Here is a 16,834-nt window from a genome sequence, read left to right on the forward strand (position 1 = left end):
TGTTTTACCTGCCTCGCGGCGGCGTCGTTGTCCGGGTCATGTTTTCGTCGTTCCGCGTCAAAGCCCGTATCGATGTCGCTATGCAGAGAAAGCGAGTGGGAGGATGATCGAAATCGATCGCCGTCATCAATTTGGGTCACCGTGCCGCTCTTCCTTGACAGATGATGTTGTTGTTGAATCAGTAAAATCCCCCAAAAGTGCATTTTGCGGAGAGTGAAAACTGCCGAGATATGAGGATTCTGTTTTTATGTGTGTAAAGTGCATCTTCATGGTGAATCTATTGGAATGTTGTTTCAGCTTTCCTTGTTAAAGGTTGCATTGGGGCCCTGTTTCAGAGGGCCAAAACACGGTGCAGTTTCCTTATGGAAATCATTCTACATATTCTGTGTATTTTAGCTACCAGTCCGTTGCCCATACACAGTCTGAAATCAATATCAGATCCTTATGGAATTTCTTAATGCGGAATTCAACTGAACATTGAGTATTGATAAGAATTATTTATTTTCGCCCAACCCGTAACAAATATCGAGGACCCTGCCTTTTATAAGGTGCGTTCGGTAGTGCATATACTATTTTAGTACAGCTTGTTTGTAGTTTGAATGCCAACATTTATTCAATCTTCCTCTGTCATGTCTGTGGAGGAGGCAAAATGCGGCAAACTGCATACATTGAAAGACAGCACCAGGACGGATCCCGACTTTTTTACCCATCTTACAACATTATCATTATGCAGGCTGAATGTGGGTACGTGCGCGTATAACAATTTCAAGTCGAATTTTCTACCCCCCCCCCCGTTTTCATAAAATGAAATATAGATAGTATTTACACTTTTTAAAGTTACGAAGATAGGATAAAGATGGGGACAGTGTTGGAAGCTCTTAAGAATAGAAAAAGATCGTGAAGTTAGACTAAGGAGTTCGAATTTTATGGAACTAAATGTATGCTATTTTTGATAACAAGTATAAATCTGGTGAATGAATTTCTAAATAAACCTTTCAACCTGAACAAGTGCTGATTGAGACAATATTGATCTAAAACTATTTTGTCTTTGATTTCATAAGCCACTAAAAAACCAGGCCACGTCTGGCTGATCGGAATCAAATAATGTCGGCTTACTTCAGGCGTATCCCCGTAACCCCAGGCACAGTTTTGCGTGTCTGAAGCTTTCACCTGAAAATCTTCTGAATTTGGACCGGAGTTCCGACAAGCTTTTGACTTGTACACGCATTAAGTCTCTTCCGTGTGATTCATTTTCACCTAATTCTGTAGGGGAAAAAGGCCGCTAATGATTTGACATTTAAATCAAGATCTACGTCCCTTGAAAAGCTTTCATTGACATTCGTCGCTAAAACATTAATTCTGTCAGTGAATAACCCGAAGTTCTCATTAATCTTATCTAAATTTAATCACGTTTACTTAACAAAAAGTAGATATATTATAAGGCAGTAGACTTTGTAATACAAAAATAAATAATATGAAGGACAGTGAGAAAAGACAGAGAGAAATGAAAGAATGAAAGAATAAATGACAGAAAGGACGTAAGATCGAAAGCAAGGGAGAATAGAATAAATAAATAAACAAATAAAGAAAGAAACAAACAAAAAACTAACTAAATAAAGAAAGAAAGAAAGAAAGAGAGAGAGAAAAAAGAGAAAGAGAAAGAAAGAAAGAAAGAAGTGAGAGAGAGAGAGGGGGGAAGGAAAGAAATGGAGATGACATTAAAGAAATAAAAATGAAATATATTTGAAAGGTCAAAGTCACCCGAGAGTCAGACAATCTGCCAAGAGTAGGCTGATCATTCTGAAACGTTAGTTTCATTTGGTTCTACCTGTATACTATAAGCAGGTTAATATATAAAAGAATACCATTAATCACATATATCCAGACGGATATCCGAAGCTGGATATCTGGGGATCGAAAGGTAAATACTGTACGAAAGTTTAGGGTCATTTTAAGGCAATAGTTGGATAATTTGGATATCGTACATGGCCAATTACGCTTCAGTTTGTAAGATTACGAAGAATACTACAGTTTAGTTCTGGTCGTTGGAATTTTCAGGAGCTCATACATTGTTGTTCATCTGTCCGACAACTGTACTCCCCTTAACTACAACACCACATTTGTTAGTGTTGGTTTATCCAGGCCTACATTATCAAGATATATACACAAAGACAGAGGATTTCATTTATTAAAAAAATAAATGAAATCGGTCAACTTCTGACCGATTAAAGTTACTGCTTTATTTTAGATCACATATTAGATCGGTTTAGAATAATTTTTGTGGTTTGTCTGTAGCATAACCAAGCTAAAAAAAATCTAGTTTTAAACCTGTTGCCTTGAGGGTGCTTTAATACTCAGGTGAACGCTCGCAAATTACTTCTGACAAATTGCTTCTTGCGACCCGTCTGCTGGGGTTTTACGTCTTTCATTAAGAAAATTAATTTCAGAGAGTGATTTAGAGGGAAGATAACCGCTAAGAGAGGACGTCGAGATCCTCTCGCTTAGAAAGAGTAAAATGGAGAAAGTATAAAAAGAAGTATGTCCCTGTGGACCCCTAACAGTCTTTGCCAGGTTTAGGATAATTTCCTATATGGTTTGTTTATATAGCTAGTCTCCTCCGAGACTGAAATGAAATATGATCCGATATGACCCGATTGTAATCATGAGTTGCGAAGAATCTCAAACATTTTAAAACCTTATATGTAGCTATTGAGACACATTCATTGCAAATAATGCATGATTAAGTGCTACATACACTTTATTTGTATATTTCTTAAAGGTACACTCTATTAAGATATATTTTGCTTCTGTGCAATTCGAAATAATTAACTTGATTATACGCACTAAGGATTTTTTGACAAGTGAAAAATTCAAATAAATTCAGACAATTGTATCAAAGATGCTAAACAACAGGCATCTATACTAATTTGTCCCCCCCCAAAAAAAGTATCTGAAATAGTTCTGAGGTTGTCGCAAATGAGCCTTGAGAGGAGACTAATAAGTCATCAGTGGTGGGGGAAGGCAATTCAATATCATGGGGTAATCCCTTAGGTCCTATGGTGTATCCTGGACACGTGAAGATGTGTCAACCCTCAGGTAGATAGCAACAGGTGCATACAAACCAATATCAGTTATATTTCCCTAGGACGTGTGTCGTGTGTGTGTGTTTGTTGGGGTTGGTGCAATGTCGGGCAATGACGGAGCTGGAATTTAACTACATTATGATAAAATGATCATTGTAAATGAGTTAATAAAAGCAATTTCTGATAATGATAAGTACCGAGTATCTATTTACTTTACCTTCGTTGTGAGCTGCGAATTTATCTCAAAGCCTATATTTATTTTAGATATTTTCAATCAAAAAATACCTAAATAAAACACAATGAATGAATAAATGTTTTACAAATGCTCGTTTTTCTCCAAGAGACAAATACCGATTTAGGAAAAAAAAGAAGAAAATTGTGTTTGCCTGGCTCATCTCCGATCTCTTTATATTCAATCTGAATCACCTGTGTGCGGTAGGGCAGTTGCTTCCTTTACATTATTTTGTTGGATTCTTCTGTTTTCTTGGAATCTGTTTTCCTGAAATAATGTGAAGGAGGTAGAAATTGAAGGAGCGTGAAGAAAATGAGTCACATCGTTTCAGTAAGCAGTTCAAGAATTTTCTGTATTTTTCTCCGAATAAAGGGATGGTCCAGGCTGGAGATATTTATATCTCATTACATAGAGTAAAATTGACAAAGCAAAATGCTAAAAACTTGATCAAAATCGGATAACAAATAACGAAGTTATTGAATTTTAAAGATTATATTTTTCCGGTGAAACAGTTCTAGGCATGTCTTTATTAATATTCATTAGGTTGGCTGATGATGTCATATCCCCACTTGTTCTTTTGTATTTTATTATATGACATAGGTTTATTCATTTTCTTTCTACCAAGCACTAAAACGATTGGATTGACAGCTGATTAAGTGCATTAGTCATGCCACAACTTATTTCATCATAATGGAGACACATAATTTACACATGTATGAAATAAATGAAACATTTATTATTTCATGTTATATAAATAGCATAAGAACAATGAAAGTGTGGATGTGACATCATCAGTCCACCTAATGAATATTCATGATGATGTGCATATAACTGGGTTTTTTTAATATTTTTTACAAAATATTAATAAACTTTAAAATTCAATAACTTCGTTATTTGTTATCCGATGAATTCTTCAGCATTTTGCTCTGTGAATTTTACTAAATTTATTTAGATTTAAATATGTTCAGCCCGGAACACCCCTTTGATGGAATTTGGAGAAAAAAAGATCTTGTTGAAATACTTCAAATTTAATAATCTAATCAGACACTCATGATGACTGAAAAGTAGATGGTCCATCGAGAAACACATTTCTTGTATTCAAATAAAAAAAACAACTGATCATTGTTTGAATGTAACGCTTCCCCTTTTCCTTTATCATGGACATGATGGATAGTGGCATTTTACAAGAAATAATTTTGCTGATCTTACATTTCAAAGGTTTTAGCTTACGGATATCAAAATAAATAAATGATCTTATGACTTACTTAGAAATGTACTTCAGTGAAAATGTACTTAAATGTACTTCAAATGAAACTGTCGGCATACATGGAAAGTAAAGGATAAAGTATGACTTTTACGCAACAGGTGGGGACACGCGTCGCCTCATCGTCATAAATACAACGAATACACACGTTGAGTAATGTTCACAGTGACGGGTAGTGGAGACAATAGTGCAATGATATTAATCATCATTGTTTAACCTCCCCATGGGGGGTAGTAGCAGTGATAGTAATTAATTGCTCTGATAGCGCACTGGAAGTGAGGGTCATTGCTCTCCGGTGTATAGAACCCATCTTGTCCACTTTGCCAAAGTCAATGAATCAGGAATGGGATGGATTAACCCACCGACTGCCATGTAGCTCAGGAAGCAAGTAGGCGACGGCTGTGTAAGAAGTCGAAACAAAGAGTGAATTGTTTTCTTTGATCAGCAGTGCATCACCCCAGGAACCTATCAATGATCACCCCAAGATCCAAAGAGTTCTCAAATCATGGGGATCTGAACTTCTATCTTTGACTTTGAAACAGAGGGCCGTTGTTTCAAATCCCAGTCATGGCGTAATTTCCTTCAGCAAGAAATTTATCCACATTGTGCTGCACTCAACCCAGGTGAGGTGAATGAGTACCTGGCAGGATGTATTCCTTGAAATGCCGAGCGCATAAAGCTGCTCGAGCTACAGCCAGGGTAATAATATCCAAGTCCTAATTTGGAAGTGCATAGAGACGCTATTCATAATGTGTTATGCGCTATACAAGAACTGTCGCCTAAATTATTATTATTATCACTGTCTCCATACTCAAATTGGTCCCTGGTTCTGTTCCTGTGTACGTTTGCATTCAACCAGCATGCTAGATAGAACGATGAATGATTCGCTGCCATTATTTACGATATCTAAACCAACATAGTTAGCGAAGAAACAAATCCATAGGGTTAGTCAATAACACCATGATTCAGGTGTTCCTATTTGCGATATTGATCTAAATGGCCACCATTACATTTTAACAAGATCGACTGAAAAAGAACCAACCATATTAGCCTATGGCAAGATAATCGCTCTGTGTGGAGTTTCTTTGAGGACGTTACCCCAAGGAGTTCTCCTTGGTTACCCTTCAGACAGTTAACTTTTTGAATGGAACGTTCTATTCCAGACATTTAACCATGTAGGGTCATCTACATCCAAAGTATCGTGGTATGTAGGGAGGAAAATAAGAAAATGGAAACAAAAATCTTGCAGTTTCTAATTTTTAAATGTCTTAAAAAAAACAATGGACAACAATGAAATGCTCCCCATGATGTGGATCTATGGTGTGAGCTGTTATAAAGTTGTTAAGCAAATATGAATTCAGGAAATCGTTGGTGTATCTATGTATATCTGTTTAGTGTAATTGTTTAGAAATTTTGCACATTTTCGGCGCTTTGATATTACCATGGAAATATACAAACTGCGTTGATATCTCCGTGAATACCGTGGATATTTAGAAGCTAAGAATTAATGAGGACACATGATGGCATTGAAATAGTTAAAGTGTGCTCAAGTGACTTTCATAGAGTGACTGTCCTTTCAAAGTGAACTCTGTTTAGAGAAAGACAAGCGGAAATCAGCAATCAATTGCGAGCGCTGTTGATGGCTAATGCCACTTTGATGCCCTGCCAATTAAACTCGTATTCTGTGTCAGTTTTCATTTATATTGAAATAGAAGTCATTGCCGTCAAATTTTACTCTTTGTTCCCCTTTATTTAGAATTCTAGTTATTGACAGTTCCTGGAATGTCAATCAGTTACATCAAAGACACGTAGCTAGAGATGTTCTGCCATTGTTGAAGATTATTGTGCTGAAGGAAACGGTTGTCCATTAGTTCCCGGTTGTCACCCGATATTCAGGATCAAAAAGGACATTATTCAGTAGAACAGGATCCGCGTCATTCATGTCTTCCTCACATCATGTTAAGTTCCAATGCCCTTTTCGACTTTGAACAAAATGTCAACTGTTTCTAGGCGATTTTACTAGATGATTAGACGTTATACTGACTTTATATTTCGAATTGAATGTAGCCGACAATGATTCGCAAGTTATGTGAAATAGCAATTAATCAGCCATTGCTTCATACATCACTTTTAAACAAAATAACTAAAAGCTTCAAGGTCAAATCCACCCAAGTAAAATGTTGACTTGATGCAGACTTCTTTGATATTTTCTGTTTATTCGATCAAATTTTGACTGACGTGGACTTGTCCTTAAAATAAGTGTTAGGGTAAATTAAGGGACCCTACAGTTTCCATTTTATTTTGAATATTATTTAAACTGTATGATTTTTCATGTGATATAAAATGAATAAAACAAGGAAGATAAAATTCCAAGGAAAGAAAGGAACAATAATGAAGATGGGCCGTGGGTTGACAAAAAAATCCGTCCTCGTGTCATGCTATAAAGGAGGAAAACAAAGTTGTTCTTATAAAACTACCTGTACGCCGGCCTTTTTCCGATATTAAACTGATATTACAAAGTAAATAGTAGATAGTAAGATAAATATATAATGAATTGGATAAACCATAATTACGATGCACTAGGTCATGAAATTGAAAAATACTGTATTTTACAGAGATGCATAGGCCTACTTTGATTTGATTCACGCCATTTATCCATTTTTCTTTCATTCTATCTATTGGGTGTCAGTCCATTTCATCCCTAGATATCTATGTTTATGGAAAAGTAGTTCATGTGGAAACAGCTACAGAATTCCAGAGAAGGTCCTCCGATATACTTTTTCACATTATCTGAACTAACGATAAGGAGATGAATATAAAAAAGGCTATTCTATCGACAGACTATCTGCGTAACTCATCGAACTGCTGTGACTACTTTCCGGTAGCGGTAGCTCGCCTCTGTTGTAGAATGAGATAAGACACGATTTTGTGGTGACGAACTGCTGCTCTTTATTAGTGATAAAATGTGATTTAAGTGCACCTGTAATTAGCGATAAGATTCCACGACTGTAATTTGATAGATTATACTGCACATGGGTACACGCGCCCTGGTAATGAATAATCAAGATAATATTGTGTAGAGAGGATAACTCATTAATTGAAGGACTTAGGTAATGTTTACCATGGCGAATACTTTCAAATGTCTTTTACAGCTTTGGTATATGTCATGCATGTGGTGCGTACGACATTTTGTTTCTTTCAGATTCTCTCATTTGCTTTATTCCATTGTCGTTCATCATTTTACGATAACACAGTGATGGTAAAAACAAGGGGCGATGGTAAATATTATTGGACACTATGAGGAAAGATAAACCCTAACTCTTGTCATACACATTGTACATCGGAGTGCAAACAGTCACATGCACTGTACCAACAATATTATATCAGTTTAATTCACCAGTTACATTGCGAAGCAATGACTATCTCCTTTAATTGCTAATGCAATCCTCATTTTTAACAGTTTAAACGCGCGATAACGCACACATTCATCATGTTCATATCTGTTGGCGTCTCGTGCATGTGAACTTGGCTTATTGTGTGTATTTAGTTATGCTGGTATTGCCCCAAACTCAACTCATGTGTGGTGTAATAACACATTCAATATTTACATATTTACCCTAAACACAACTCACGTGATTGCTTTGGCTTGGCCGTGCAACGGTTCTATCGTATGTTAGCGCTCTTAATTAATTGACTTAATTAGCCTAATTTCCAGATCCATCAATTCAGGATAAAGGGGAGAGCTATTGACGTACGTAGTTTTTTATCATGTTTATGGAGAGCGATTTCCATTAGTAGTACCTGGTTCATTTTAGATGTTTTAAGGCAAACACTCTCGTGCTCCTATACTTTCTTGCTCTTTAAACCCAAGCATGCAGGCTACCAGCAAAGTTAGGTTGTATTTGTAGCCTATGTTTCCCTTGCCTATGTACAGTATAACATATTCTTTTGTTTAAAAATAGGGTTCCATGTGAAAGGAAAGTTTAAATCAAATAAAGAAGTAAAAAACTCAGGAAATGTTTAAATTTGAATTAGTTTTCGCTGAATTGTTATTACTATCTGATACAACAAAAAATGAGTGGCAAAGAAAACGTTTTATTCATCCAACATGTCCAAGTTATTGGTCACTGTATTATGAAATTCCTCTAAAAAGAGGGCCGTCATGGAAACTTAATTATCCTTTAGGTGTGTGTTCGTATGTGTTTCAGAAGATAAATTAATACATGTATGCCTTCATGATTGCACTCTAATAAGCCATGATAAATGTTTTAATTAGGGGCAACGTCCACTGACCACTGCACACAATGCATTCTTTTCGCAATGCCGGAAAGGACTGATATCCTGAGTTTGGTTTTACAGGGGGTAAGGGGAGGGAGAAGAGAAGTTGTTGAATAGGGAATGTAGGCCTAGTACATTTGTTAGCAACCTTATGTTCTTTATTTCCATTTCACATTCGTTGAGGAACATATCAAAGCCCACAGAAAAGCTTTGATATGCTTCAGGGTTTAATTAGAAAGTTTTAATGACGTTTAAATCGAATTATAGTATTTCTATGCACACCATACTATACATACGATGGAAAAGTAGTCTAAATAACCTCCCCATTTAAATTAGTCTTGTTGGAGTGCGTGCGTATTTTTGTTCTCTTTAAGAAACAAATAGGCCTAATCTGCTGGCTAGTTTATGCAAATGGAATATTTGCATGTACATGCATATGGTATTATGCACAATATGTTCTTCGGTTTTAGGTAATTGCTCTGAAACAAAATTTAAAATATTGCAACTTGCTTAAAGTGAATGAAAATCAAGTATCACCGTCTTAGTGAAATACTTTATAAAGACAATTCATTTCAAAAGACAAATTGACGCAACGTTGTAATGAACATCGTCAGCTAGCTACAATATCATTGTAGAGCGGTCTATTATATTCCCGGATTATGTTAATGTAATTGAGACCATATCATTGCATATAGGCCCTATTTGGAGTTAGAGGCTGTATGTAAGGAGCGTTAAATATTTTGTTCTTATTGGAAGTTATAATTTAGCATGCCGCGAAGCTCATCCTTGCCACTTCCGAATAAAAAAGAGAGGCTTTCTTGCTGTCATCGTCCTCTGTAATGCCTGTGTAATCCGCGACCTTGTTCTATAATCAGGCAGCTCTCAAGAAAGATCACAAAAATTAGCAGACAGCTTCACGAACCATGCGATACTCTAATGCATATATACTTTCACTAAATATCGACACGCGCGCGACGGACGCTTTCCACTTCTCCCGCAGAACGCATTATGCACGTACAACATGTATTTGGTGGATCAGCGGTTGCATTCGGGAAGCTCATTTACCGGCAACTCCTCATCGTTAATACACGTTTCCCTGTTTTTTTACGGACTGACCACCAATCACGGATATTATAATTTGGAATTTAAAACTGTTTGCAGGATATCGTGCTATTGTTCAGTGAGTAAACTTATAACAAAGCGAAGGCATATAATGTTTGTAACTGTGGGAGTAGATCTATTTGTTTTCACATGTGTTGTTGATTATGTCGTTTGACTCTTTAATGAATGGGGAAGTCAGATATTAGTATGGTAAATAGTTATACAGCCTATGATGGTATTTTTATCGCATGTGATTACATTCAGAACTAAATATAGGCATTATGTATAATGTATACATAACACCTACATTTAGTTCTGAATGTAATTACATGCGATAATACCATAAAGCATAGTTGTTTAGGTTGGCATAATATTATAACAATCCTTCAGCATATCAGAGCCCTTTAAACTACAGTTAAAATGGTATCTCTCGATACATTTTGTTTGGTCACAATTATAAATCTACGATTCACCGTAAAATAATTTATCAAATTAGACTCCTTTTGTGGTGATAGGTATATGATTTGTCTTATCACATATTACAATAGAAGTATTGTTCCGCAGCAGGCAAAGAGATTCTTCAAAAAGAAGTGAATTTCTCCGACAATCTTCTCACCTTGTTATTTGATAGTTTTTTGATCGGCAAGAGTGCCAGTATATTTAGTGAATACAATATGATAAGTGTGAAACTTTATAGGCATATATCGAAGCGCATTTACGGCCTAGCCATTTTCATTCAACTCCTCAAATTCTCGTTCGAAACTTCAATATCCCCGTCAATCATTTTCTTCTAGCAAATTGTGAGAAGATTTGTCTTTTTGATATGAATGTGTAATATCAAATCATCACTCAAAATGGGTAAAGATAATGCACAGCGCCGATTTTAGCATGAATGCATAATTATTGTGATTGCGCTGTGCGCCCGATTAGGACGTATATGCTAAATATTGCGGTGTAGGTATTACGATTATGAAAGCGTTATGGAAAGGATGGTACTTGTCCAGACAAAATGCGTGTTATTTTTAATATCTTTCTGACCATATTCATGCAATGTTGTGAATCAACTCTACTGGCCTATACATGATTGAACACTTGGGCCTACATATCAGATGTCCGCAGATAAATTAGCTAACATGACAGGTCTTTTTTCTAGTCAGGAAGGGCAATAGGGAAACAGGACATAGCACTTTCCTGCGTGTTTCCGTTATAAGATGGTTGATTATCGTTTTAACAGGGTGGGTGGATAAATAAGCGACACGAATCTATTAAGCAACATAGTAAAATTGGGGTTATTATGTGGATGGAGCGGTTCATCCGACACCGACACTTGAGCACCTCACATCTAGCGCCATGTTTCATTTTGTCGATTGACAGTAAAATAAATTAAAAGGGCCATTGAAATTATACGATTTCATTATCAGGAGTGAGTGTTATGGGCATATGTGCCTGTGTGAGTGACTACGTCTTGCGTTTGTATTTTTTTAAATAGAAATAACAGGTGTTTCTAGTATACCATATCCTATCCAATCATAGGCAAAACATTGGCACCCCCTCCCTAATGATGCCAAGTCTATAGGCCTAGAATATATAAATACAAAATGCAGTAGCCCCTTTGCTTACGGATATTGTTACGTAATTTGCAGGCCATTACAAGAGAGATGATGGAGACAAAATATCCGCACGGTGTTCCACCCTGTCAGTTGCTCGTCGACATGGCCGACGTGGCTAGAGCTAGATCCATGCTAATTCACATGTATCGGTTACACTTATGAGACGAACGGATAATCGAACACGCCGTTTATTAACAGTACGGATCGTGAAGAACCACGCTATCGGGAGGTGTCATATTTAGTGTGACCGAGGACACCAACGCGACCGGTTATCCACACGTACCGGAGTCAAAGTCTGCGTGAAGACTCCTAAACTAACATCACTATCAATCATAAATGCTGTATACTGTGGTCTATAATGACTTTCGCTCCTTATCATTAACTTCGATGAGTCCGTTCCGTAAGTGTTCATAACGAGCATTCTCGAATAATATTTCCTGTTAATGGGTTTCAGTTGGTTCTGCAAGATTTAGCAGGCCTGTCCCGCGGGGGCTCCTATCGTTCAAGATGATGAATCTGTGGAATTGTGGGTAAACCTCATGAATATCAAATGCCGGTTATATTTGCTTACACATTTGAAAATCGGGTTTGATTCTTTTCTCGGGAGTTGGCTTTTGTGGGAAAGCCGTGGGGGAATAGCGCGATCCGTGAGAACTGAAGATACTTGACACTTTCGTCAGAAAGCGATGTAGTTTCAGTGATCTTCAGATTTCAAGTGTCTTTCTGTTAAGAAAAGTTGCATTTGAGCTCGAAAAGTATTTTGAAGACTGATGGGAATAGCAGAATATAAGGCACAGTTATGACATGAATAATAATAATAATGTTCGTTATTGATACATCAAAATACATTCGTTGCAGCCAAAGGCTGAATTGCAAATGCTAGAACAAGGTAAAAAAAATTCAAAGACATATAAATTGACAAAAAACGCAAATATACAAAATATTTATTTATGGATAAAAAAATACATATGAAACAGCCAGTCAATACATAGTAAAGAGTGAACTCCATTCGACCTTGCAAAAGTAACAAGAAACATAAATGAATGGCGATATGGAATTAGGTTGATCTGAGCATGGACCTATGATCCGAGTGGCGATATAGAATTAGGTCGATCAAAACATCAATAAGTGTTTAACCTGTGTGGAACGGAAACAGTAAGAACAACAGGGGAAAAGAAATGCATAACATTGAAAAATCATACCCATTTCGTCTTAAGAATTGATATTCATGTATATGCATGCTTTGGGGTAGCATATATACAATGTATACAATGGGGACTTATCACCCTCTCCCCCATTCATTTGAATTTTCGTACAAGCATTATATTGATTGCGGACACCAATTATACAGGTAAATTCGATATACCGCCTATATACATGTAGATGATAAAATTTCGATGCACTAACATGCCTGGTAAAAGTCGATGCTGTTTTTTATTATCAACATGTGTATAATATTTCAAATGCATCAGGTTTCATACAAGGATAAATTACGATATATAGTTTTGTCATTTTAACCCATTCAGCATGTTGAGAGACAGTAGGATGTTTTTTTTAGAAATATAAACTTGGTGTTAAATTGAAGCTGGGTGATTTTTCTTATAATCTACCCGATTCGTTAACTTTGTTACTCACAATTGTGCTGAATGGTTCATGACGAATGCACGTGCATAGCCTGTCTGGTGCACGTTCCGCCGAATGGCCCCTCTGTACTCTTCCATGTTGTTTACGCTTTGATTTCATCTTGATCAATCTTTGATGAATGTTTCTCAAGTATATAAGCAAACTGCTTTTGTCTGGTGTACCCAGTCCCTTAGAAACCCCCGCTTACACGCGTCCATGAGCCCCCGGGGGCTTTGGTGAAAGACTGAGCGCGCGCTCGCTGAAGGCCCATGGATCACTGCAAGAACAAGGAAACGTCTGGATTAAAGATAACATCGGCATCTGGAAGCTCGATCAAATAAGCGAAGAGATTCACTTGGGGGTATAGATTTGAATCACTGATTATATACTATACATTTGAAAAATATAGCATTTTTTCTAGGAATCATGATTAAAAGATATATATTCATTTCATTTTATTTATTTAATGCCTAGTTGACACTCACACAGGAATGAATGTGTGGGACTGGATACATTTAATATGTGGCATGAGAGTTTGGTTAACTTCGAGATAATTATATTGAGTGTGAGTGCTCACAAAAGACCATACATGTATTTTTTGCAATGTTTTTTCCTAGACCAATCATTCAAGACATGAAGGAATAAAGCCACATTTCAAACCAGAACCGATTTTCCCTTTCACCGCGATTCTGTAGACGAGGAGGATGACGGGGACACGAGGACAAAGCCCATTGAAACGCCATCTAATGGATCCTGAAAATTAATTCTAGTCCTCCCATCATCAACAATGCCAAGAGCATGTATCTTGAAACCAATTTACATGATTTATCAGGTACTATTAGAGCAGGTGGGTAGCTGGAGTGACGGGGAGTGGGGGGGGGGTTGAGTAGGCAGAACGTCGTCGGTCGCCTGTAATCCCTGTTGATACCAAAGGATGCAGACAGTGTGATATAAAAGAAAAAGAAATTCTTACCTTGACGTTTTCATCATCCTTTCTTATATGGATATCATAGCTTTCCTCGGACTGGGAAGAACTGTCATCGTGTTGTAAATTATTCTGTAAATTATGGCATTGTATTAGTATGGCACAATCGGTGATTTTCAGGATGTTTAAAGCTGCGAACAAATTTTATTAATGTGTCACGATTATCTATACTGCATGCACTTCTCTTGACTTCATGCCGTCCCCATAGATTAGATGGATTCAATGATAGTCGAAGTAATGGTTATTCATCGTTTATCGCATGTGTAAATGTAGGCCTACTATGTTGACATCTACCGTAGATGTACGACAAACTTTTACAAAAGCAAATTCGAAAAATTAGAGCTTTGCTCAACTGACCTCAATCCTCATTTATCTATTAGATGCGAAGTGATGATTAACTTGGAATGGGGAATAACGAATGGACGGATATGTCATCTTGTGTTATCAACACTTGTGTAAAGGTGGTACGTAAAAAAATTGTGGAGCTTGAATTGCAGACTAGATGTCAGTTTAGCCTGCGAATCGAAGAGCACCCAGACAATCAGACATCGCCTTTCGAGACAGATGTCAACCTTATAATCTAGTCCTAGATCTCGTTTTTTTTTAAACTTCAGACACTGACGCAGTACTTGAAAGATCAGAGGGGCTTTTTTGTTGGGGGGGGTAACTTAAAGATAAAAGTTTGAATTAGAGCGTGCGCGTATTCATGAGCGATCTGTGGTAGCCCCATAGACAAATGTGATTCCCCAGAGATTCATTCCACTTCCATTTTGCTGTTTTGGCCTCTTGCTTCGATTCCTTGCCATTCTCATTTCGCCATCGGGAGGGGTTCCACCGAGGTCGTCGAGCGATTGAAGATGAGGATGTTTTACCAGTTTTTGGCGCGGGTTTTTTTTCTCTGTAAACAATCTTAGTCATATGCCTGAGGGCGCACGAGTCAAGATCAGAAGCAAACATCAAGGAGGTAATGGATAACCTATGAGTGTCTGTAGGTTCAATGCCAAGTCACGTGATTACAATGATACTTTCACTCTTGATCCTATCCAATATCATTTATTCTTTTTTAAATATTTTCATTATAAAACCTTCCTTTTTCGAAAAGTAATTAAAATTTTTTTTTTAATAATTGTTATTGCAGTGTTTTTCCTTAAAATCCCTTTTCAGTTTTCGTCACGTGGTTCCTCTGAAATGCTGCTACAATATTGTGGCATTGTTTCACCTTTCCTTTTCCTCCTTTACCATGTAAAATTCATCCTACATCCCCCCCCCCCCGTCTTCTTACTATCGAAACGAATCATGCCTTTTGCTTAAGCTAGGGTTACACCGCGACCGAATCAGCCGCGAATTAATCCGAATACACGTATTCGGGTGCTTTCGGGAGTATTCTGTTCTCCCTCCGCGAATGCGAGAAAATTGTAATCCACCGAAACCATCCGAATCAGGCTGGATTCGCGCAAAATCGGTACAAATTTATTCGGGAGAATTCAGTTTTAGTATAACCCTAGCCTTAACAAGCTGTGCTTCTATTTATTTCACGGTATTTCATCTCCATTCTTTTCACTTTACACCATTTTGTCCCGTATCTGTGGCTCCTTCTAGGCCTGTCCCTCCATTTATCCCTCCAGAACCCATCCAACTTACTCCTGCTGAGAGTAAAAAAAAAAAGAAGAGAAAAAAGGGAAGTCAGTCAGAGACTACCGTGTCGAGGGGATACCCTAACTCATTGTTTGCATTTAGTCATCTCTGTAGCAGCCATTCGATTTATTTTTTATTGAATGTTTAGAGAGCTGGCAGGTTCGAAGACGATGTTCTTTACATTGGGGGTGATACACATGTCGGAGTGGTATACTCGAGCGAAATTTCGGCATCCTCGCTTTAGTCATAGTAAGAGAAAGTTGTAGCTGCAGATAATCAATACTGTTAAAATTCATATGCGATTCCACTTCCCTCGTTCGTTTAGTCATAGTAAAATCAATTTAACCATGGGCCTATTACAAATGGGTCCATGAGTTAACCAAAGAAAAATACATTTCCATTTTTATCGCTCGTGTATTTTTGCTCAGCTTTTTTTTTATAGATTCATAGTCAAATGTTAACCAAATGAGACTAGTGCAATAATCGCTTGATTTCCATATCCCCCTATTGGTAGCTCTCGCATTATCGTAAAGCAATTACCTAAACTATTAACAATGGTAATGAAAGGAAATTGAGGCATGGAATTTAGATACATGAACATATTAAGAGAATACAAAGACAGATCGAGATGAAGATCGGGCAAGGTATATGGGGAGTCAAACATATTGGAATGGGAAGGAATAAAACAATAAACATGAAACACAAGTGCCTTTTGATGCAGCCCCCTCCCCCGCATACACACGCGCGCAGGCACCCTCACGCACTCACACACACGTAAAAAGAATTATGTACAGAATGGCTCAAAGTGGTGCAGACTATGATCTATGGATATGATCTATGGTCGTAATGCTTGCCAGCAGGTGTTTGGCGGAACGGATTAATAATAGTATTGTGTGTAGTAATCCCGTAGATTATAAGTATGAATATCATCGTCATAAGTTATCATGATCATATTATATAAATGTTTGAGGCCATTCGGACAGTTGGACAAACAGTCAGAGAGACGTGGATACATGAGATCAA

At 37.3% G+C, this 16,834-nt stretch overlaps 1 protein-coding gene across 2 annotated transcripts in view; it reads left to right on the forward strand.

Moving 5' to 3' along the window:
- The window catches only part of LOC121426622 (integrin beta-1-A-like), a 100,332-nt gene that overhangs the window by 31,026 nt on the left and 52,472 nt on the right, over positions 1 to 16,834 (forward strand). The window contains exon 1 of one of the 2 annotated variants that reach the window (XM_041622980.1): positions 9,847 to 10,037. The exons of the other annotated variant lie outside the window; for it this stretch is intronic. The gene's annotated coding sequence lies outside the window, so the exon portion shown is untranslated. Of the gene's footprint in view, positions 1 to 9,846; positions 10,038 to 16,834 lie in introns of those variants that run through there. 2 annotated transcript variants of the gene reach the window in all.

Source organism: Lytechinus variegatus, chromosome 13 (assembly GCF_018143015.1).
Source record: "Lytechinus variegatus isolate NC3 chromosome 13, Lvar_3.0, whole genome shotgun sequence".
NCBI classification, from domain to species: domain Eukaryota; kingdom Metazoa; phylum Echinodermata; class Echinoidea; order Temnopleuroida; family Toxopneustidae; genus Lytechinus; species Lytechinus variegatus.